Genomic DNA, 22,951 nt, shown 5'->3' with positions numbered 1-22,951 from the left:
ATTTTGGAAATTGAGCAGTCAATTTGATCGCAAGTCCATAAGATATTGGAGCAGAATTAGGCCATTTGGTCGACTGAGCCTGGTCTGTCCTTTGCTCATGGCTCCTATGTTTCTCAACGCCATTTTCCTGCCTTCTTCCTGTGGCTATTGATCCCCTCACCTTCAAGAACTAATCTATCTTTGTCTGAAAGGCAGTTGATGGGTTGGTCCCAACAGCCCACTGCAGCAACGTATTTTGCAGGATCACTACCCTCTGAGAAAAGAAATTACTCCTCATCTCTGCCTTGAATTCTTTATTCTTTACTCCAGAGGTCTGGTGAAGGCATGCCATCGAGTATATTGGGGGCTGAGACAGATGGATTTTTAATGAGTCAGGGAATCAGGCGTTGCGGGGAAAAGGCAGAAGAATGGAGTTGAAGATGATCAGATCAGCCATGATCTCAGCAAATTGTGGAGCAGACTGGAAGGGCTGAATGGCCTACTTTTGCTTCTACATCATGCGGTCTTAAAATTTTCGACAAAATTGAAGTAGCTGAAATCTTCCCACATGTTGGAGCTGTTACATCGAAGCTGTGTAAGGCAGTGTGGAACAGAAACGACATTGGCCAGCGCACTGCGAATAACTGTTTTTCACATCTTGGCAGTGGGATCAGTTACAGCTACCTGAGTAGAATAGAATAGAATATTCCTTACTGTCACTTGTACTCCAATACAGACGTACGGGAGTTGTCAAAAGTTTTTTTACAACGGTTGCCTTTTCAGCCTAGAAACACATTTGATTGACCGAGTTCGTTGTGAGGTGTCCTTGTCTGAGTAAGGCAGGCCTATAAGTTGTCACACTGGCTGACCCATGACCCTTAAACTGTCCTCTGGAGTGGCCTGGCGAGCCCCACTAAACAGTGACCGAGCAGCATCTGCACCTGATAGGCTGCGGCAATTCACGATAGCAGCCTCACCCCTACCTCGCCAAAAGGGCAATTAGGGGTGAGAAACTGACGTTGGTTGAGCCAATGATAATGGGAACTGCAGATGCTGGAGAATCCAAGATAATAAAATATGAGGCTGGATGAACACAGCAGGCCAAGCAGCATCTCAGGAGCACAAAAGCTGATGTTTCGGGCCTAGACCAGCAGGAGGGGACCAGCTTCAAAATCTCCCCTTCCCCCACCGCATCCCAAAACCAGCCCAGTTTGTCCCCTCCCCCCACTGCACCACACAACCAGCCCAGGTCTTCCCCTCCACTCACTGCATCCCAAAACCAGTCCAACCAGTCTCTGCCTCCCTAACCTGTTCTTCCTCTCACCCATCCCTTCCTCCCACCCCAAGCCGCACCTCCATCTCCTACCTACTAACCTCATCCCACCTCCTTGACCTGTCCGTCTTCCCTGGACTGACCTATCCCTTCCCTACCTCCCCACCTATACTCTCCTCCCCACCTATCTTCTTTTCTCTCCATCTTCGGTCCGCCTCCCCCTCCCTCCCTATTTATTCCAGAACCCTCACCCCATCCCCCTCTCTGATGAAGGGTCTAGGCCCGAAACATCAGCTTTTGTGCACTTGAAATGCTGCTGGGCCTGCTGTGTTCATCCAGCCTCACATTTGGTTGAGCCAATGATGCCCGCTTTCCATGAAAGAATTACAAAAAAAAAGCAATGATTACAACTGGTTCATCGTGATCATGGAGACTTCTGGTGGGATGTAAATTCCAGCCCAGCCAGATTCCTCTGGGGCATAAGAAAGATAAAGTACACCTTCACCTCTCTCATCTGCTCTCAATTCAGTTCAAGTTTAGAATGCACATGAATCCTCGTGGGGACATCTGTACCAACGTCTATAAATCCTGTTGCAGGGCAGATCAAGACCACTCAAGCACCAGTGCAACAAAGACATTTGGCAACCAAAATTAACAAGTTGGATATGCGTCATTGAAGCCTTGTCCATTCCAAAGGAGACCGTGGTCTAAGCAGAGATTATTCCAGTGTTCAACATCCTCAAGGGAACAGAATATGCTTTTGTTGGCAAAAAGATGTCACCAGAGGTCATGGGTCTGTGATTAGAAGAGCAACACAAGGAGACAGATTAGATTGTAACTACCAAACACTGAGTGTGATAAACACAAGGAACAGATTATTCAGAGAGGCAGAAAGTCGGGGACTTTTACAAGCAAACAGGGGATATTTTTGAGGCTGACTCGTTTGTAAACTGGTGATCTTTTTGGACAAAGAAGCAAAGAACTGAGGATGTTGGAAATTGGAAACAATATCAAAAATTGCTGAAAAAATTCAGTAGGTCTGGCAGCACCTGTGGAGAGAAAGGAACGTTAACATTTCAGGTCCAGAACTTTTCGGTCATGCATTTTCTGATGCTCCTCAGAGAGGTCTTTCTTCAGAACTACCAAATATGGGGCAATCAGGCAATGTTCCAATCTCCTAACCCTTTAACCAACAGCTTAATGCAAGTGTGAGCAGCGATTGGGAGGCATCATCATGAGACCTTTTGATGTCCTTGTCTGATACTCTGACATGCATGCTCTCCATCAGGTGTGGAGTGGGATACAGCAGAGCGCCTGGGTACCAACGGCAACAAGACCCCTGACAGAATTTCCCCAGTCAACCCTGGAAAATTAGACCGATTGTAATAAGCCTGACTAATGTGGCTCAAAGGTTAACATTCTAACTTCTGAGATTGCAGGTTTAGGAAGGGCAGCATTGAGTACACAGACCTGGTAGTACAATTTTGACGCAGAACTCTGAGAGATTGAGATGCCAGATGGACAAAGTCGGACGTTATGTGACACCACATTATAGCCCAATAGGATCATTTAAAATCACAAGTTTTCGGAGCAATGTCCCAAAAGCTTGTGATTTTAAATAAACCTGTTGGACTATAAACTGCAGCTTCTGACGTTGTCCACCCCAGCCCAACACCACATCATGGTCAGATCAATGTAAAGGTGGTCTGCAATGGGCTAGTATTGTAATGCACTAGGGCTTAAATTGACTCAACATGGGCTGAAAACCCAACGTGACCTGTAACCTGTTGGCCTCCTATTGAGAGAGTTGACTAGCACTGCGTAGCACATTGTCTCAGTCCAACATTCAGGGCTCTGTCCTGGAGGACACACTAGTGATCGGGGATGGCCGCCTCAATGGAGGAAGGCCACTGTCTAAGATCCGTCAGTCATTGTCTGTCAAAAGGACAGGGTTCAGTGAAAATCCTGTAAGATTCCATGTGGGAAACATTGTAAATATTGACTACAATTTTTAATGTGGTAATTTACATACAGCTACAGGAAATTAAGATTTGAATTTTGGAACAGAAACAAATTTTCTGGAAAACCTCAGCAGATCTGGCAGCATCGGTGAAGGAGAAAAGCAGAGTTAATGTTTCAGGTCCGGTGACCCTTCCTCAGAATTGTTGCAGTACTCTATACAGCTGCAAAGTTCTGAGAAAGGGTCACCAGACCCGAAACTTTAACTCTGCTTTTCTCCTTCACCGATGCTGCCAGATCTGCTGAGCTTTTCCAGCAACGTTGCTTTTGCTCCTGATTTACAGCATCTGCAGTTCTTTAGGTTTTCATTAAGCTTTGAATTTTGTTGTGCTATGAACTGTCTTTTAAACTATTGTCAATAATTATGCTTTGACAAGACATAATGTATTAGTCCCATGCCTTGTACTCTGTCTGCAGTCAGTGGGAATGGAGATCATTTGGATACTGAGCCTCAAGTCAACTCTATCTCTATTTAATCTTATCATCAATCGAAGGAAATGGTGGTGTAATGTCACTGGGTGAGTAATTCTGAAGGCCAAGTTAATGCTCTGGGATCATGAAATCCAATCTCACTCTCACTGGTGATGGAATTTGAATTCAATTGATCAAGAGTCTGGAATTTTAAACTTGTGTCGGTAATCACAACATGACAATTATCACTGATTACTGCTAAAACCCCTATTTGATCCACTTATATCCTTTAGGGAAGGAAATCTGCTGTGCTTACCTGGACTGGCCTACATGTGACTCCAGACCCACACCAACAAGGTTGGCTCTACAACAAACAAAAACAGACATCGATGGTGAAATTCAGCGGGTCTAGCAATATCTGTGGAGATAGAAATAAAGTTAACATTATGCGTCTGAGAATAACTCTTCTTCACATTGACTTTGTAACTGCCTCTGAAATGGCCTGAGCCATCATTCAGCTTAAGGGGTTATTGGGGCAGAAATACAAGTGATGCCCTTAATCCATGATGGAATCAAAAAAAATTACCTGTTGTTGTACATGATCAGTACATTTACATTCAATGAAGAAGAACGTAATATGCTTTAAACAGTTCATAACAACATAAGGGCTAAGAGCAGGGGTAGGCCATTCAGCCCCTCAGGCCTATTTCATCATTTAATACGATCATGGCCGATCTCATCTTGGCCTCAGCTCCACTTTCCCACCCTCACTTCATGTCCCTTCAGCCATCACTAACGAAAAGTCTATCTCCTCCTTAAATTAATTCAGCGTCACAGCATCCACCACACTCTGAGGTAGTGAATTCCACAAATTCATGATCCTGTGAGGAGAATGATTTCCTCTCATCTTTGATTTATATCTGCTACACCTGATCCTAAAACTATGGCCTCTCTGTCCCACAGGGGGCAACATCCTTCATGCACCTACTTTGTAAATGCCCTTTAGTTTTATATTCTTTTTTAATTCATTCATGGGATGAGGGCATCACTGGCTCGGCAGCATTTATTGCCCATCCCTAATTGCCCAGAGGGAAGCTAAGAGAGAACCACATTGCTGTGGGTCTAGACTCATATGTAGGCCAGAGCAGGTAAGGATGGCAGTTTCCTTCTCTAAAGGACAATGGTTAACCAGATGGATTTTTATGACAGTCAACAATGGTCATAATCAGACCCTTAATTCCAGATTTTGAATTCATATTCCACCAGTGGCCTTAGCAGGATTCAAACCGGGGTCCCCAGAACATTAGCTGCGTTTCTGGATCATCACTCCAGCGATAAAACCACTGGGCCATTACCTCCTTAAAATCCTTTAACAAGGTTCTCTTGGAGGGCAAGCCTGGCTTCCAGCTCCGTAAGCGCATATTAAAGCTGCTGCAGTTAAAAAATCTCGTATTTGGATCTTGGGATCAAACTGTCGGCCCACCGCGAGGTGAGCTACCACCTGTCCCAGCCCCTGCCTCTCAGTGCTCCTTCGACGCTCTTCGCAATGCGGGTCCGAAGGGGCGTCCGAAGTGTTTACTTTGAAAATCCCCTTTAGTATGTTATATTCAACTAAATTACCTCTCATTCCTTAGAAGGTACATTTTATATGTTTTGTGAACAAGCGTTTTTCTGTGGAATCTAATGCCTTGCCAGTCCATCACGTTCAGCAGCCTAGATAACAAAGTGTGGAGCTGGATGAACACAGCAGGCCAAGCAGCATCTTTAACCAGCCTAGCCCTCAGTGTAAGCCTTAAATTGAGTGTATGAGGGAATCACAGTGGCTTTCTAATTAACACAGAGCCTATGTTAACCTTGGCTCCGAAGCCCACTGGGAATCCACCTCTTGTGACACTCGGTGAAACGGTGATTTTTTTTCCCCTTCCCCCACCTCCCAGGACCACAACCTTTAATTATCTGCAGCAACACATGAAACATCACAATGAAGCAATCAGTGGAAGAATGCGAGGCGATGTTATGGTGCTACAAACCATAAAGGGTGTGCTACATTTTTAACACGGTTCCTATTTGCAGAGGCTTCTGAATGGTTGATCAGATTTTCAGTCACATTCCTCCGAGCTGTTATCCAGAAGAAAGAAAGCTTATCAGGGTCAATGCTTTCAGCATTACTGGCCATTTCTGTAAAAAAACAAATAAATCATTGCTGTAGACACAACATTGTGATTGTTCTGCAACGAACCACAAATATGCTATTAGCGTTGACTCACAGATCAGAGCAGTAATGTTGGCTTTGCTCAAAGATAACGTTCCTAGCTCTGAAATGAAAGCTGCGGGGAGCAAGAGCAACCTTGTGAACACTAACTGCACAATTCTGGGTTGACAGTGAGAGGCTCAGGGTTGGCTAAGCTGCTCTTTCAAGCAGACACAAAGTAGGGCTTTGTGGTGCAGTGGTAGTGTCAATACCTCTGGGCTAGGAGCCCTTGTGCTCAAGCCCCACTTATAGAGTCATACACTTGGCTCCAGAACCACAAAGCATATATGTCTGAGCAAGTTGAATACAAATTCCTGTAGTACAATGGTACGATCCCAACTTCTGGGCTAGGAGGTGCACGAACCATTGAGTATAGGACTTGGGGTATCCTGTTGCGGTTGTAAGGACATTGGCAAAGCCACTTTTGGAGTACTGTGTACAGTACTGCTCCAGGATGGATTTTATTAAATCGGAGATGGTGGCAGGAGAGATTTCCAGGGATGTTACTGGGATAGGAGGGTGTGAGTTAAAAGGAGATTCTGAATCACCAGGGGTTTTTTCCACTGGAGCGTAAGAGGTTGAAGGGTGGTCTAATGGAGGTGTATAAAATCAAGAGGGGCATAGATAAAGGGAATAGCAAAGATATTTTCTGCAGGTTACGGGGGTTCACAACTAGAGAGCATAATTTTACAGTGAGAGGAGAAAGATTTAAAAGAGACGTGAGCGGTGACTTTTTCACACACAGGGTGGCTCGTGTGTGGAATAAACTGCCAGAGGAAATAATAGGTGCAGGTGTGGTTAAAACATTTAAAAGACATTTGGACAGGTCCACGAATAGGAAAAGTTTGGGGATACGGCCCAAATGCAGACAAATGGGTGGAGGTCAGTTTGGGAAACTTATTTGACATGGACGAGTTGGAGCAAAGGGTCTGTTTCTGTTGTATGGTTCTATGACTTTATGACTCTAAACAGATCAATCGTAAAAAAAATGCCAGATCAGGTTCAACAGCCTGTGCTTTCTGAGTATCTTTTTGCTCTGACTTCCAGTATCAACAGTATTTTGCCCTTTCTGTAGTATTTTATATATTTCATGCACGAGAATTTTATTTTGAAAAAGGAACAAAAGTAAGCCATTTGGCCCTTGAGCCTGCTCTGCTCTTCTAGAAGGTGATGGGCTGATCTGATTAAGGCCTTTGGTCTACCTTCCTGCCTCTTCCCCATGAACCTTGTCAATCAAAAGCTTGTCTGACTCAGCCTTGAAGCAGATTTAATTACTTTCTGAGGGTAAGAATTATAAAGATTGATGATCCTGTAAGATAAAAGAATCATTCTCAACTCCATTTTAGTTAGGGGACCACTTATTTTTGAAGATTTATCCTCAAATTCAAGATTCTCCCATAGGAGAGAAACATCTTCTCAGTAGTTGCTCTGTCAAACCCCTCTGAATCTTGTATGTTTCAATTAGACCGTTTCTCATTCTTCTAAATTCCAACAAATATAGGATCAACCTGCTCGAAATTTCCTCAAAGGAAGCTTTCATTAGTCGCTTTCATCTCCTGGTTTCATTCCCTTCCTCCCCAGGGTCTCAAACTGATTTCGGTTTTGAACTCAAAACCTTGTTGTAAACAAGCATAAATCATTGAACTTTTTTTTATTGGCCAAGAGTTAAACTATGAGGAGAGGTTTCATACTAAGTTTGAAAGTTCCTGACCAGATGCATTCGGTTAAAAAAAGCAGGTGTTACTTGAAGCTGAGAAAGTCTAAGCCCACTGTATGAATACTCAAAAGGGGGAAATGAAGCCACTGTTAAATTAAGACCCATAGGTATGAAAGCAAAGGAATCCTTTCTGCTGTGAGTACTTTAAAGGAGTGCTCTTTAGATTAATGTTGTTTAGAGGAATGGAGCTTAAAAATATGGACGTTATGCCGTAACTGTATAGAATGCTGGTGAGGCCACACTGGAGTACTGCGTACAGTTTTGGCCTCATTACTTGAGAATGTACTGGCACTAGACGGGGTGCAGGTTCAATAGGTTGACTTCAGAACTGGTGGCATGGTGGCTCAGTGGTTAGCCCTAGTGCCCTCACAGTGCCAGGGACCTGGGTTTGATTCCACCCTCAGGCGACTGTCTGTGTGGTGTTTGCACATTCTCCCCGTGTCTGTGTGGGTTTCCTCCGGGTGCTCTGTTTTCCTCCAACAGTCCAAAGATGGGAGGGTTGGGTGGATTGGCCATGCTGAAATGCCTGTAGTGTTCAGGTATGTGTAGTTTAGGTGGGTTACAGGAGGATGGGTCTGGGTAGGATGCTCTGAGGGTTGGTGTGGACTTGTTGGGCTGAAGGCCCATTTTCACACTGTAGGGATTCTATGATTCTATGAAGTGAGGGTTGGATCATGGGAAAAGAGATTGAGTAAATAGGGACTAGGCTCATTGGAATTTAGAACAGTATGGGATCTCATAGAAACATAAAACTATGCTAATAAGGTTCTGGTTAAAGCAAAGTTTGTCATATATGCATCATCTTGTTGTACCCATGATTGTCATGTAAACATGGATTCATTTATTAACGTATAAAGAATAGTGTTACTTTAAATTCCAAATGCGAAGACAGTTCTTGACTTTGCCTTGGCATTGACAATTTGATTGTGATGATATAATGGCTTTAAGAGGTGTAAATTATTGTTTTTTTTATGAAGAAAGGTTGAGCCAAGTGGTCTCTTTGAAGTCAATATAGCAAACAGGTTGTGAAGCCTTTGGACTTTTGTTTAAAGTTGAAACAATAGGAGCAGCCTGAATGGGTGGGGCCAAGCTCCCACAAAACCAGGGTGTTTTATTTTAGTTTTAGTTTTCTATAGGTATGGGGTCCTGGAAGCTGGATTTGGAAGCTTTTATTCCTCTCCACGTTCCAACTAAAAACTGGGGTTCTCTTGCTGCTGCTAGACTTGCATGTGAGACAATCTATTTTACTGAATTTGCCTTTGCCAAGTGTGAACATAAGAGTGTAAGGAGTAGGAGCAGGACTAGGCCATTTGGCCCTTCGAGCCTGCTCCACAATTCAATAAGGTCATGACTCATCTTCTTATGGCCTCAGCTCCACTCATCCACCCTCTCATCATAACCCATAATTCTTTCACTATTCAAAAAATTATCTATCTTAGCTTTAAAGGCATTCAATGAGGAAACTTCAACTACCTCACTGGGCAGCGAGTTCCAAGAATTAACAACACTTTGGGCGAAGGTGTTCCTCCTCAATTCAGTCCAAAATCTGTTCCCCCTTATTTTGAGGCTATGCCCCCAAGTTCTAGTTTCACTCATTGTAGAAACAACCTCCCTGCTTCTATCTTTTCTATTTCCTTTATAATTTTATTCGTTTCTGTAAGATCCCTCATCAATCTTCTAAATCCCAATGAATGTAATCCCAGTCTATTCTGCCTGTCCTTATAAGCCAACCCTCTTAACTCTGGAATCAATCTGGTGATTGTCCTCTGCAATGTGCCAGTATATCCTTTCTCAAGTAAGGAGACCAAAACTGTACACAGTGCTCCAGCTGTGGCCTCACCAGGACCCTATACAGCTACAACATAACCTCTCTGCTTTTAAACTCCATTCCTCTAGCATTGAAGGGCAATGTTCCATTTACCTTCTTAATTACCCATTATACCTACAAACTAACCTTCTGTGATTCATGCCTAAGAGCACCCAGGTCCCTCTGCACAGCTGCATGCTGCAAATTTTTACTGTAAAGTTAATAGCCCCTTTTACTGTTATTCCTACCAAAATGGATGGCTTCACATTTGTAACATTGTACTCCATCTGCCAGACCTTTGCCCACTCACTTAAACAATCCAAGTCCCTCTGCAAACTTTCAAGAGTCCTCTGCACACTTTGCTCTACCACTCATCTTAATGACATCTGCAAACTGACACAAAACACGTAGCCCCAACCCCAAATCATCTTTGCAAATTGTAAACAACTACAGTCCCAACACTGATCCCTGAGATATCCCACTGGTCACTGTTCGCCAACCAGAAAAGCCCTCATTTATCCCCACTCTTGGCGTCCTCTTAGTTAACCAATCCTCGATCCGTGGTAATACATTACCTATCACAACATGCTACTTTTTTATGCAGCAGCCTTTTGTGTGGCACCTTGCCAAATGCCTTCTGGAAACCCAAATACACCATATCTACCAGGTGCCCATTGTTCATCGCATTCGTAATGTCTTCATAGAATTCCAGTAAATTAGTCAAGCATGAACTGCCTTTCATGAACCCATGCTGTGACTGCCCAGTGGAGCAATTTCTATCTAGATGTCTTGCTATTTCTTCCTTGACAACAGATTCAAGCATTTTCCCCACCATAGAAGTTAAGCTAACCAGCCTATAATTCCCCATCCTTTTGTCTATTTCCTTTTTTGAACGTTTTCCAATCTAATGGAACTGCCCTAGAGTCCAGTGAATTTTTGGAAATTACCATAAGCGCATTGGTTATTTCTCCCACCATCCTTTGTAGTACCCTGGGATGCCTTCCATCAGGGCCATGAGAATTGTCTAACTTTAGCTCCACTAGCTTGTCCAACACTACCTCTTTCATCATAATAACCATGTGTAGGTCCTCACCTGCCTTAGCCTCTTTGTCATCAATTACAAGCATATTATTCATGTCCTCCACTATGAAGACTGGCACAAAATACCTGTTCAATGCATCAGCTATTTCCTCATTTCCTATTATTAAATCCCCCTTCTCATTCTCTAAACGATCACAGTGTACCTTAGCCTCTCTTTTTTGTTTTATATATGGAGATGGTTTAAGGAACAGTTGTTGGGAGTGATGAGTAAATATGTCCCTCTGAGACAGGCAAGAAGGGGTAAGATAAAGGAACCTTGGATGACGAGAGCGGTGGAGCTTCTAGTGAAAAGGAAGAAGGTAGCTTACATAAGGTGGAGGAAGCTAGGGTCAAGTTCAGCTAGAGAGGATTACATGCAGGCAAGGAAGGAGCTCAAAAATGGTCTGAGGAGAGCCAGGAGGGGGCACGAGAAAGGCTTGGCAGAAGGAATCCGGGAAAACACAAAGGCATTTTACACTTACGTGAGGAATAAGAGAATGGTCAAAGAAAGAGTAGGGCCGATCAGGGATAGCATAGGGAACTTGTGTGTGGAGCCTGAGGAGGTAGGGGAAGCCCTAAATGAGTTTTTTGCTTCTGTCTTTACGAAAGAATCGAAATGTGTAGTGAATGAAACCTTTGAAGAGCAGGTGTGCATGCTGGAATGGATAGAGATAGAGGAAGCTGATGTACTGAAAATTTTGTCAAACATTAAGATTGACAAGTCGCCAGGCCCGGATCAGATTTGTCCTCGGCTGCTTTGGGAAGCGAGAAATGCAATTGCTTCGCCACTTGCGAAGATCTTTGCATCCTCGCTCTCCACTGGAGTCGTACCTGAGGACTGGAGAGAGGCAAATGTAATTCCTCTCTTCAAGAAAGGAAATAGGGAAATCCCCGGCAATTATAGACCGGTAAGTCTCACGTCTGTCGTCTGCAAGGTGTTAGAAAGGATTCTGAGGGATAAGATTTATGACCATCTGGAAGAGCATGGCTTGATCAAATACAGTCAACACGGCTTTGTGAGGGGTAGGTCATGCCTTACAAACCTTATCGAGTTTTTTGAGGATGTGACTAGTAAGGTTGATGAGGGTCGAGCTGTGGATGTGGTGTATATGGACTTCAGTAAGGCATTTGATAAGGTTCCCCATGGAAGGCTCATTCAGAAGGTCAGGAGGAATGGGATACAGGGGAACTTAGCTGCTTGGATACAGAATTGGCTGGCCAACAGAAGACAGCGTGTGGTAGTAGAAGGAAAATATTCTGCCTGGAAGTCAGTGGTGAGTGGGGTTCCACAGGGCTCTGTCCTTGGGCCTCTACTGTTTGTAATTTTTATTAATGACTTGGACGAGGGAATTGAAGGATGGGTCAGCAAGTTTGCAGACGACACAAAGGTCGGAGGTGTCGTTGACAGTGTAGAGGGCTGTTGTAGGCTGCAGCGGGACATTGACAGGATGCAGAGATGGGCTGAGAGGTGGCAGATGGAGTTCAACCTGGATAAATGCGAGGTGATGCATTTTGGAAGGTCGAATTTGAAAGCTGAGTACAGGATTAAGGATAGGATTCTTGGCAGCGTGGAGGAACAGAGGGATCTTGGTGTGCAGATACATAGATCCCTTAAAATGGCCACCCAAGTGGACAGGGTTGTTAAGAAAGCATATGGTGTTTTGGCTTTCATTAACAGGGGGATTGAGTTTAAGAGTCGTGAGATCTTGTTGCAGCTCTATAAAACTTTGGTTAGACCGCACTTGGAATACTGCGTCCAGTTCTGGGCGCCCTATTATAGGAAAGATGTGGATGCTTTGGAGAGGGTTCAGAGGAGGTTTACCAGGATGCTGCCTGGACTGGAGGGCTTATCTTATGAAGAGAGGTTGACTGAGCTCGGTCTCTTTTCATTGGAGAAAAGGAGGAGGAGAGGGGACCTAATTGAGGTATACAAGATAATGAGAGGCATAGATAGAGTCGATAGCCAGAGACTATTTCCCAGGGCAGAAATGGCTAGCACGAGGGGTCATAGTTTTAAGCTGGTTGGTGGAAAGTATAGAGGGGATGTCAGAGGCAGGTTCTTTACGCAGAGAGTTGTGAGAGCATGGAATGCGTTGCCAGCAGCAGTTGTGGAAGCAAGGTCATTGGGGTCATTTAAGAGACTGCTGGACATGCATATGGTCACAGAAATTTGAGGGTGCATCCATGAGGATCAATGGTCGGCACAACATTGTGGGCTGAAGGGCCTGTTCTGTGCTGTACTGTTCTATGTTCTATGTTCTATGTTCTATATTTATAGAAGCTTTTGCTGTCTGTTATGTTCTGAGCTATTTTAGTCTCATAACCATCTTACTTTTCTTTATCACTTTTTTCATGGCTTTCTGTTGACCTTTAAAGTTCTCCCAATGTTCCAGATTCCCACTGGTCTTTGCCACTTTATATGCCTTATCTTTCAATTTGATACCTTCCCTTATTTCCTGCGGCATGTGTTTATAGGATGTTACCATACTAGAAGACTTAATTAGTAACAATTAATATATATACATATATAATTCTGTTAAGTATTTCAATTAAGTTACAGTTAAGCCAATTGTTTTATTTTTGTCAGAGATAATAGGAACTGCAGATGCTGGAGAATCCGAGATAACAAGGTGCAGAGCTGTATGAACACAGCAGGCCAAGCGGCATTAGAGGAGCAGGAAAGCTGGAGAATGGCCTAGACCTGAAACGTCGGCTTTCCTGCTCCTATGATGCTGCCCGGCCTGCTGTGTTCATCCAGCGCTGCAGCTTGTTTTATTTTTGTTTTGTCTGTATTTCATATCTAGCTTAAAAAACAAAGTGTGTTTTGCTGAAAGTGGAGTAATTTGACTAATCGAATTGTATCTGGAAGATGACTTACCTTAAAAATAAGAAAAAGTTATGGTCTAGGCTATCTTCTTAATATATTTTAAGGGGGGTCATTGATCTGATCCATAAAACATTTTGAACTCAAACTCATTGTATTGAATCAAACCACACAGGAAAAGAATATGGAACCAAGGTGGGATTGGGATACTGGTCAGCTGTGATTTTACTGAAATGAGACACAGTCTTGAGACACTGAATGACTTCCTGTTGCTTTCCTTTTGCTGTTCGAATTGGGAAAACTCAAACGCAACAGCACAAGCTGTACCACAAAATGCTGCCACAGGATGAAAATTTAAACAGATCAAAGCAGGAAAAGGAGGGATCTGTCACAATCAAATGGGGCCGTGGGTGATTATTCCTCTGCTCTTCTCTTCACCCCTGTAGTCTCACAGTTTCCTTTCCAGGACCCTCCCATTATCAACTTCAAGTTGGCTAACATCGTAATTTCTTTACTCCTTCTTTGTCTATAAACCTTCAATCACTTCCAGCGGCAAGTTTCTCATGTCTCAGGGTGTGGTCAATCCAAACCTCTCGACTTATCTTGATGACAATCACAAACAATCTTTCCTCCTGCAGTATTTTAAGAACCTTTTCATTGCTTCTTCACTCTCTCCAATTCCCCCACTCTATCCATACCCAACATGTACACCCGTGTACCAGAAACCACATACATCCATGCACAGGGTCCTGCCCTTTTCAGACAGAAGTAACATACATGGACATTGCAGCCGCATTAACTGAACAAAGTAGGCAACAGCTATTCTCTGGTTCTTTCCTCCTGCCTGGTTTACATTTAAATAAAGTTTGGCATTTAACTGTCAGTCATTAGTTAACTTGGACATTCTCCGTGTCAATATTTCTTCCAATCAGAATCCACTTGCCCACCAATCAATTCCTTCCTCTCAAACAGTAAAAATATGTTGCAGCCTTTAAATATTGAGGCTTCTTACATATTGTCCTGTCGGATACAAGATGAATGTGTCTATTTTTTCACCAGTAGTCAAGTCTGTAAATTGTGATTATTGTTTGTGTCCATAACCACATAAAGTCTCTACAACTACATACCCTCATGTATGTTGATGTTGATGTTGTATTAGATACAGTGCAGCTTTAGCTGGAGTATTATTCCCAGTCTGGGTGCCACACTCTAAGAAAGGTGTGAATGAATTAGCGGTTGCAGAGGTGCCAAATTTTAGATAAACTGACCCATCTAAGTCTTCAGGTGGGAACAAAATAATCCTACATACTGTTTGGGAGAAGTGCAAGAGAGCCTTTCCCAGTGTCCTGGACCAAGATTTAGCCCTTAATCAACATTACTCAAAATGCAGATCATCTGGCCATTACAATATTGCTGTTCATGGGATCATCCAATGCACAAAATGGCTTCCATATTTCCTCCACTGCAGCAGGGACTTCAAAATGACTCATCGGCTGTAAAACGCTTTGGAAATCCTGAGATTGTTAATGGGGCTATAGAAATGTGATGTAACTGCAGCATTTCTCTAAGCATAGTGGGTAATGTCCCTGTCTCTGAACTGGAGGCGCTACTCTCAAATCCCAGCTCAGAACTGAATGGTCAATGAAATAGCATTGCTGCAAATCCATTTAATTCACTTCAATAGCAGACGGTGAAAGTGGGAGAAGTTCCTCGACACCTGTGGAATCACAGAAGGAGGCCATTCAGCCCATGTGTGTCTGTGCCAGTTCAATTATCTTGTGCCAATTGCCTGCTGTTTCCCCGTATGTCAATCAAATAAATTAACATCCAATGCCCTCTTGATTGCCTCAACTAAACCTGTCTCCACCAGATTCCCAACCAGTGTGCTCCATTCTCAAACTGTCTGCTATGTATGGCACACATGAACACGCATGTGAAATATCACATTGCTGCAGGAACTAGGCTCCCTCAGTGACACACACCATCACCACTTCAATTGTTGAGATCCATTGAATGTGGGAATTTTGTCTTCAAGGTAGGGTGTGAGCTACCAGGAGCAAGGGGCTTGGAGTCATTGTTACCCCTGACTCCATCCTCAACCATTAGCCATAAGACACACTGGATAGTGATCTGGAGAGAGAGCCTGTGATGTGTTTCTGCTCCTTATTCCAGACGGCCAGGCTGAGAGAAAAAACAAGAAAGGTATCTGCTTTCTTCCTTATGGCTACAGCAGATGTCCCCCCATACTGAGGGCTGGGTGAAGGTGAGCTGCAAATGAAGGTGGTGGAGATAGGAGTACAAGAGGAATTTGGAGATTTGGGCAGCCTGCCTACTCTCCAGGTTCACTCCAGAACGTAACAGAGAAAAAATGTTGTGTGGGAGTGCAAACCCACAGCTGTATGATCTGTTCACATTGCACCCAGATCAAGGATTCAGAGTTTCATACGTGCAGAGCCGTGCGTGTTTGCTAAGCAATTGCTATACTTAGAAAAGAACTGGCAAGAGAGGGAGCTGTTTATATCTCTAAAGCTTGTGTGGCAGATTACCAAAGTACTTTTAAATTTGAAGTTGGTTTTGGCACTAAGTGCAGTTTGATTGCAAGCAAAGCAGTATGCCAGCAGGCATTGGCAGGAACCTCCAAAAGGTGCCAACAGATGTTAAACTCTGAAGAGACTGAGCTGGAATAATTTGAGCTGCAGTTGCCATGTAGCTCTAGCCAAGGTGCAGTGTTCATTTTAAATGCAAGACTTAGCCCTTCACCTGTGAGACAGCAATTTGTTCCATTATCCAGAAGTGCCTTGTCACACAAAACTGGAGCAGGGGCTTGATTGGTCACGTATAACAATTTCCTCATCATCAACAACATTCTTAGTTTAGGAAATATCAGTTCAATCAGAAAGTCAATAGGATATTATTGTTTATCGCCTCCAGAAGTGAATGCTCTAGTATAGAGAACATTCTTACTCCTTAAGACCATTAGGCATGCAAGCAGAGGTAGGTCATTTAGCTCATTGGGTCTGCTCTGCCATTCAACAAGGTCATGGATGATCTGATCATCCTCAACATCAATTTCCTGCCTCTCTTACTACTTATAAATCTACCTCTGCCCTAAATATACCTAATGACTCAACCTTGACAGCCCTCTGCGGTAAACAGTTCTACAGATTCATTCCCTTTTGGGAGTCACAGAGGTCCACCGCATGGAAACAGGCCCTTCAGCCCAACTTGCCCATAACATCCAGTTTTCACAATTTAAACTAGTCCCATTTGTCTGCGTTTGGTCCATATCCTTCCTTACCTACCCCAGAGAAGAAATTCCTATTCAGCTCTCTTTAAAAGGTGTGACCCTTTATGCTGAGATTATCCCCTTCTGGTCCTGGACTCTCCCACAACAATAAAGAACATTTTCACATCTACCCCCTCCTATCCTTTAAAAATCTTGAATGGTTCACAAGGCCACCTCTCATTTGTCCAAACTCAAATGAGTACAAGCCCAGTGTATTTAACCTCTTCTAATAAGGCAGCCCCTCGATAACCGGTGTCAGCTGAGTGAGCCTTGTCTAGCCTACCGCCAATGCCAGATTATCCTTCCTCAGACAAGGGGCCCAAAACCGTTCACAGTATTCCAGCTGTGGTCTGACTAGGGTTTTGCATGGTTTTACTAAAACTTCCCTACTCTTATGCTCCATTCCCTTTAAAATAAAGACTGGAATTCCACTTGCATACTGCTGAACTTGGATGCTAACATTTTGTGATTCATGGACAAAGACCCTCAAATCTCTCTGTTCTGCGACTTTTGGCGATGTTCCTCCATTCTCCAGTTATACACGGTGTTACTGAGACCACATCTCAAATATGGTCGTAGAATTGGTCTCCTTACTCCAGGGAAGATCTAAATAAATTGTAAGTAGTTTGGAGAAGGTGGAATAGATGGAGTTACCATATGAAGAAAGGTTGTTTAAGCTAATCCTGTATCTGTTGGACGACTGAAGACTAAGAGGTGACTTAATTGAAACTTAAAGTACTGACGAGTCTTAACTGAGATGACATGGAGAGGATGTTTCCTATGGTGGAAGAATCTAGAACCAGTGGATCATGACTCTAAAATAATGAGTTGCTCACTTAAGACAGATGACGAGTTTTTTTTCGTAGTGCATTGTCAGAATTTGGTGCTCTCTTCCTCAAAATGTAGTGGAGGGAGTGGAAGTAGGGGTGGGTCAGAGATTTTGAATACAGAGAATATATAGTCAGAGACTTTAAACATGTTTATGCAGCAGAGATTGATAGATCCTTGATGACCAAAGACAACAGTCAAATACACACACAACAAACCTCAAAGTGGTCCTGGACGAGCCTTTATAAATCTTTACACAGAGAGTAGTGGGTGCATGGAATGCGCTGCCAGCATTGGTAATGGAGTCAGATACATTAGAGGCATTTAAGTGGCTCTTGGATGGGCACGTGGAGGATAGTAAAATGTAGCGTATGCAGGGTAGTTTGATCTTTGTAGGATAATAGGTTGGCAACAAGGGGCTGGACTGTGCTGTACTGTTCTATGTATGTTTTGTTTTTGGTCATGGTCAGATGAGTGGTTTCAGTGATGTTGGCTGAACTAGCTGGGATCATTATCCCCCCTTTCACCTATGGATGGAAGACTGAGGAGCAGATCACTTGTGCAATGGGGCTCCTCAAGCCTGCTCCACCATTCAATAACATCACGCTGCTCTCCATGTGGCCTCAACGCCACTTTCTAGCCTGGTCTCCTATTCCTTGGCTGTCTTGTTGATCAAAAATTTAAATCAAACCTAACTATAATTGGTGACCCAGCCTGCACTGCTCTTTCGAGACCTGCACATTACTGACCCTCTAAGTGAAGAAAGATCTCTTCACCTCCATCTTAAATGAGAGGCTGCTTCCTGTTAAGTTATCTGAGAGTGTGAAGGAGGCAGGTTAGGTCAAGGCATTCAAAAGGGAGCTAAATTATTATCAGAAGTAAAAACGTGTGCAAGGAAAAGATTTGGGGGTACAGTTTTAGATCCACTTAGTGGGGATTATGGGGCACCTTATCTGAAATTTCCCATTTTTGAAAGCACAGCAGATAGATAAGTCCCCTGGGCCGGATAGGATTTATCCTCGGAACCTCTGGGAAGCCAGGGAGGAGATTGCCGAGCCTTTGGCATTGATCTTTAACTCGTCATTGTCTACAGGAATAGTGCCAGACGACTGGAGGATAGCAAATGTGGTTCCCCTGTTCAAGAAGGGGAGTAGAGACAACACTGGTAATTATAGACCAGTGAGCCTTACTTCAGTTGTTGGTAAAGTGTTGGAAAAGGTTATAAGAGATAGGATTTATAATCATCTAGAAAAGAATAATTTGATTAGGGATAGTCAGCACGGTTTTGGGAAAGGTAGGTCATGCCTCACAAACCTTATTGAGTTCTTTGAGAAGGTGACCAAACAGGTAGATGAGAGTAAACCGGTTGATGTGGTGTATATGGATTTCAGCAAGGTGTTCGATAAGGTTCCCCACAATAGGCTATTGTACAAAATGCGAAGAAATGGAATTGTGGGAGATAAAGCAGTTTGGATCGGAAATTGGCTTGCTGAAAGAAGACAGAGGGTGGTAGTTGATGGGAAATGTTCATCCTGGAGACCAGTTACTAGTGGTGTACCGCAAGGGTCAGTGTTGGGCCCACTGCTGTTCGTCAGTGGACTTGTGAATAGTGACGAAGGATGCTGTAGGTTGCAGAGAGACATAGATAAGCTGCAGAGCTGGGCTGAGAGGTGGCAAATGGAGTTTAATGCGGACAAGTGTGAGGTGATGCACTTTTGTAGGAATAACCAGAATGCAAAGTACTGGGCTAATGGTAAGATTCTTGGTAGTGTAGATGAGCAGAGAGATCTCAGTGCCCATGTACACAGATCCTTGAAAGTTGCCACCCAGGTTGACAGGGCTGTTAAGAAGGCATGCAGTGTTTTAGCTTTTATTAATAGAGGGATCGAGTTCCGGAACCAAGAGGTTATGCTGCAGCTGTACAAAACTCTGGTGCGGCCGCACTTGGAGTATTGCGTACAGTTCTGGTCACCGCATTATAAGAAGGATGTGGAAGCTTTGGAAAGGGTCCAGAGGAGATTTACTCGGATGTTGCCTGGTATGGAGGGAAGGTCTTACGAGGAAAGGCTGAGGGACTTGAGGCTGTTTTTGTTAGAGAGAAGAAGATTGAGAGGTGACTTAATTGAGACATATAAAATAATCAGAGGGTTAGATAGGGTGGATAGGGAGAGCCTTTTTCCTAGGATGGTGACGGCAAGCACGAGGGGGCATAGCTTTAAATTGAGGGGTGAAAGATATCAGACAGATGTCAGAGGTAGTTTCTTTACTCAGAGAGTAGTAAGGGAATGGAATGCTTTGCCTGCAATGGTAGTAGATTTGCCAACTTTAAGTACATTTAAGTCATCATTGGACAAGCATATGGACGTACATGGAATAGTGTAGGTTAGATAGGCTTCAGATTGGTATGACAGGTTGGCACAACATCGAGGGCCAAAGGGCCTGTACTGTGCTGTAATGTTCTATGTTCTAATGTTCTATGTTCACTGTCTCACAACTGCCCTGGGAATGTCAGCCTAGTTTATTTTTGTGATAAGGTTTCTGGACAGGCCTTGATCCCTCAAGATTCTTACTGAGAGTGCTATCTCGTGAATGAAGGGTGACTGTGGGGAAGGATTGTGTCTTTCCAGAGTGGAATCCCATAATGTAGCAGCAGACAACTGCAGTTGCCTTCATTGATCAGTGCATTGAGCGTAAGAGTTGGGAGGTCATGATGATGAGGATCGAGCTGTGGATGTGGTGTATATGGACTTCAGCAAGGCATTTGATAAGGTTCCCCATGGTAGGCTCATTCAGAAGGTCAGGAGGAATGGGATACAGGTGAACTTAGCTGCTTGGATACAGAATTGGCTGGCAAACAGAAGACAGCGAGTGGTAGTAGAAGGAAAATATTCTGCCTGGAAGTCACTGGTGAGTGGTGTTTCACAGGGCTCTGTCTTTGGGCCGCTACTGTTTGTAATTTTTATTAATGACTTGGATGAGGGGATTGAAGGATGGGTCAGCAAGTTTGCAGACGACACGAAGGTTGGAGGTGTCGTTGACAGTATAGAGGGCTGTTGTAGGCTGCAGCGGGACATTGACAGGATGCAGAGATGGGCTGAGGGGTGGCAGATGGAGTTCAACCTGGATAAATGCAAGGTGATGCATTTTGGAAGGTCGAATCTGAAAGCTGAGTACAGGATTAAGGATAGGATTCTTGGCAGTGTGGAGGGACTGAGGGATCTTGGTGTGCAGATACATAGATCCCTTAAAATGGCCACCCAAGTGGACAGGGTTGTTAAGAAAGTATATGGTGTTTTGGCTTTCATTAACAGGGGGATTGAGTTTAAGAGTCGTGAGATCTTGTTGCAGCTCTATAAAACTTTGGTTAGCCCGCACTTGGAATACTGCATCCAGTTCTGGTCGCCCTATTATAGGAAAGATGTGGATGCTTTGGAGAGGGTTCAGAGGAGGTTTACCAGGATGCTGCCTGGACTGGAGGGCTTATCTTATGAAGAGAGGTTGACTGAGCTTGGACTTTTTTCATTGGAGAAAAGGAGGAGGAGAGGGGATCTAATTGAGGTATACAAGATAATGAGAGGCATAGATAGAGTTGATAGCCAGAGACTATTTCCCAGGGCAGAAATGGCTAACACGAGGGGTCATAGCTTTAAGCTGGTTGGAGGAAAGTATAGAGGGGATGTCGGAGGCGGGTTCTTTACACAGAGAGTTGTGAGAGCATGGACTGCGTTGCCAGCAGCAGTTGTGGAAGCAGGGTCACTGGGGACATTTAAGAGACTGCTGGACATGCATATGGTCACAGAAATTTGAGGGTGCATACATGAGGATCAATGGTCGGCAAAACATTGTGGGCTGGAGGGCCTGTTCTGTGCTGTTCTGTTCTATGTTCTATGTTTTGGCTGTGCATTGGTTTTTGGAATACTGCATTCAATTCTGGCCTCCCTTCCATAGGGAAGATATTGTTCAACTTGAAAGGGTTCAGAAAGATTTACAAGGATGTTGCCAGGATTGGACGGCTTGTGCTGTAAGGAGAGGCTGAATAGGCTGGGGCTATTTTCCCTGGAGCATCAGAGACTGAGGGGTGACCTTATACAGGTTTATAAAGTCATGAAGAGGCATGGATAGGGGAAATAGCCAAGGTCTTTTCCCCAGGGAAGGGGAGTCCAAAACTAGAGGGGCATAGTTTTAAGGTGAGAGGGGAAAGATTTAAACGGGGCCGAAGGGGAAACTTTTTTACACAGAGGGTGGTGCATGTATGAAATGAGTTTCCACAGGAAGTGATGAGGGCTGATACAATTACAACGTTTAAAAGGCATCTGGATGGGTATACGAATAGGAAATGTTTAGAGGGATATGGGCCACAGGCTGGAAAATGGGAATAGATGAGTTTAGGATGTCTCTTCATTGCAGACCAGTTGGCCCTAAGGGTTTATTTCCGTACTGTATATCTCTATGACTCTACCAACAATCTCAAACAGCAAACCCTGGACCCCACTGTCCAGCAATGCAAGACTTTGAGAGATTGCTGGAGAAACTCAGCCAGTCAGGCAGCATCTGTGAAGAGAAAACAGAGATAACATTTCAAGTCCACCAACTCTGCCAGCAATGCCAAATCCAATGATAAAATAAAAGGCAACAGCACAATGTTTATTTGACCCTGGGTTTGAGCTTGTCTCTTGTTTGGCAATTGAACTGGTGTTGGACAGTGATATGGCAGGAAGAGTTGACTTGAAGTCACGCCAACCTGAGGTCAGCATACTCAGCAGAAACCTCTTCTGATCCAGATACCACCTCTCTTCTGCCTTTGTTTCTGCTGGATCTGACACTTTGACCTTTTACCAGATTGGAGCTATATGACACCTTTTGTGATTGAGTCCTAAAAATGAACCTTTCACCTATCCGGATCCCTCTGCACTGAAGCGTTTTGAAGTGTCTATGTGTTGATAATAAGTTGCTTCTTTATTCTTCGGATCAACACAGATGACTTCACAGCTAAACGCTGCCTGCCACATTTTGGCTCATTCACCTAACCCATCCATATCCAGCGAGTTTTGAGAAGATTTGTAGCTCAGGTTGAGGTCCTGGATGTGAGTTTGCTCGCTGAGCTGGAAGGTTAGTTTTCAGACGTTTCGTCACCATTCCAGGTGACATCATCAGTCAGCCTCCATTTAGCAAAACAAATGTCATTTACAAAATACCTTGCAAGAACTGTGATAAACGCTACATTGGACAAACAGGCAGAAAGCTAGCCACCAGGATACATGAACATCAACTAGCCACAAAACGACATGACCCACTATCACTAGTACCCTTACATACAGATGAGGAAGGACACCACTTTGATTGGGACAACACATCCATCCTAGGACGAGCCAAACAGAGACACGCACGAGAATTCCTAGAAGCATGGCATTCCAACCGGAATTCCATCAACAAACACATTGATTTGGAGCCAAACTACCATCCCCTGAGAAAAAGA

At 43.9% G+C, this 22,951-nt stretch overlaps 1 long non-coding RNA gene across 2 annotated transcripts in view; it reads right to left on the bottom strand.

Moving 5' to 3' along the window:
* Positions 1-1,582: 1,582 nt before the first annotated feature.
* The window catches only part of LOC125458369 (uncharacterized), a 69,695-nt gene continuing 48,326 nt past the window's right edge, over positions 1,583-22,951 (bottom strand). Inside the window, exons 1-4 of one of the 2 annotated variants that reach the window (XR_009446587.1) lie at positions 5,950-6,023; positions 5,713-5,860; positions 3,999-4,046; positions 1,583-2,301 (exon numbers count right to left, since the gene is read on the bottom strand). This is a non-coding gene — a long non-coding RNA (uncharacterized LOC125458369). Of the gene's footprint in view, positions 2,302-3,998; positions 4,047-5,712; positions 5,861-5,949; positions 6,024-22,951 lie in introns of those variants that run through there. The other variant, XR_009446586.1, reaches the window with a different exon arrangement.

The sequence above is a fragment of the Stegostoma tigrinum genome, chromosome 13, assembly GCF_030684315.1.
Source record: "Stegostoma tigrinum isolate sSteTig4 chromosome 13, sSteTig4.hap1, whole genome shotgun sequence".
NCBI classification, from domain to species: Eukaryota; Metazoa; Chordata; class Chondrichthyes; order Orectolobiformes; family Stegostomatidae; genus Stegostoma; species Stegostoma tigrinum.
Note: the sequence above shows the minus strand (reverse complement) of the source record. Positions and strands in the feature narration are given on the sequence as shown.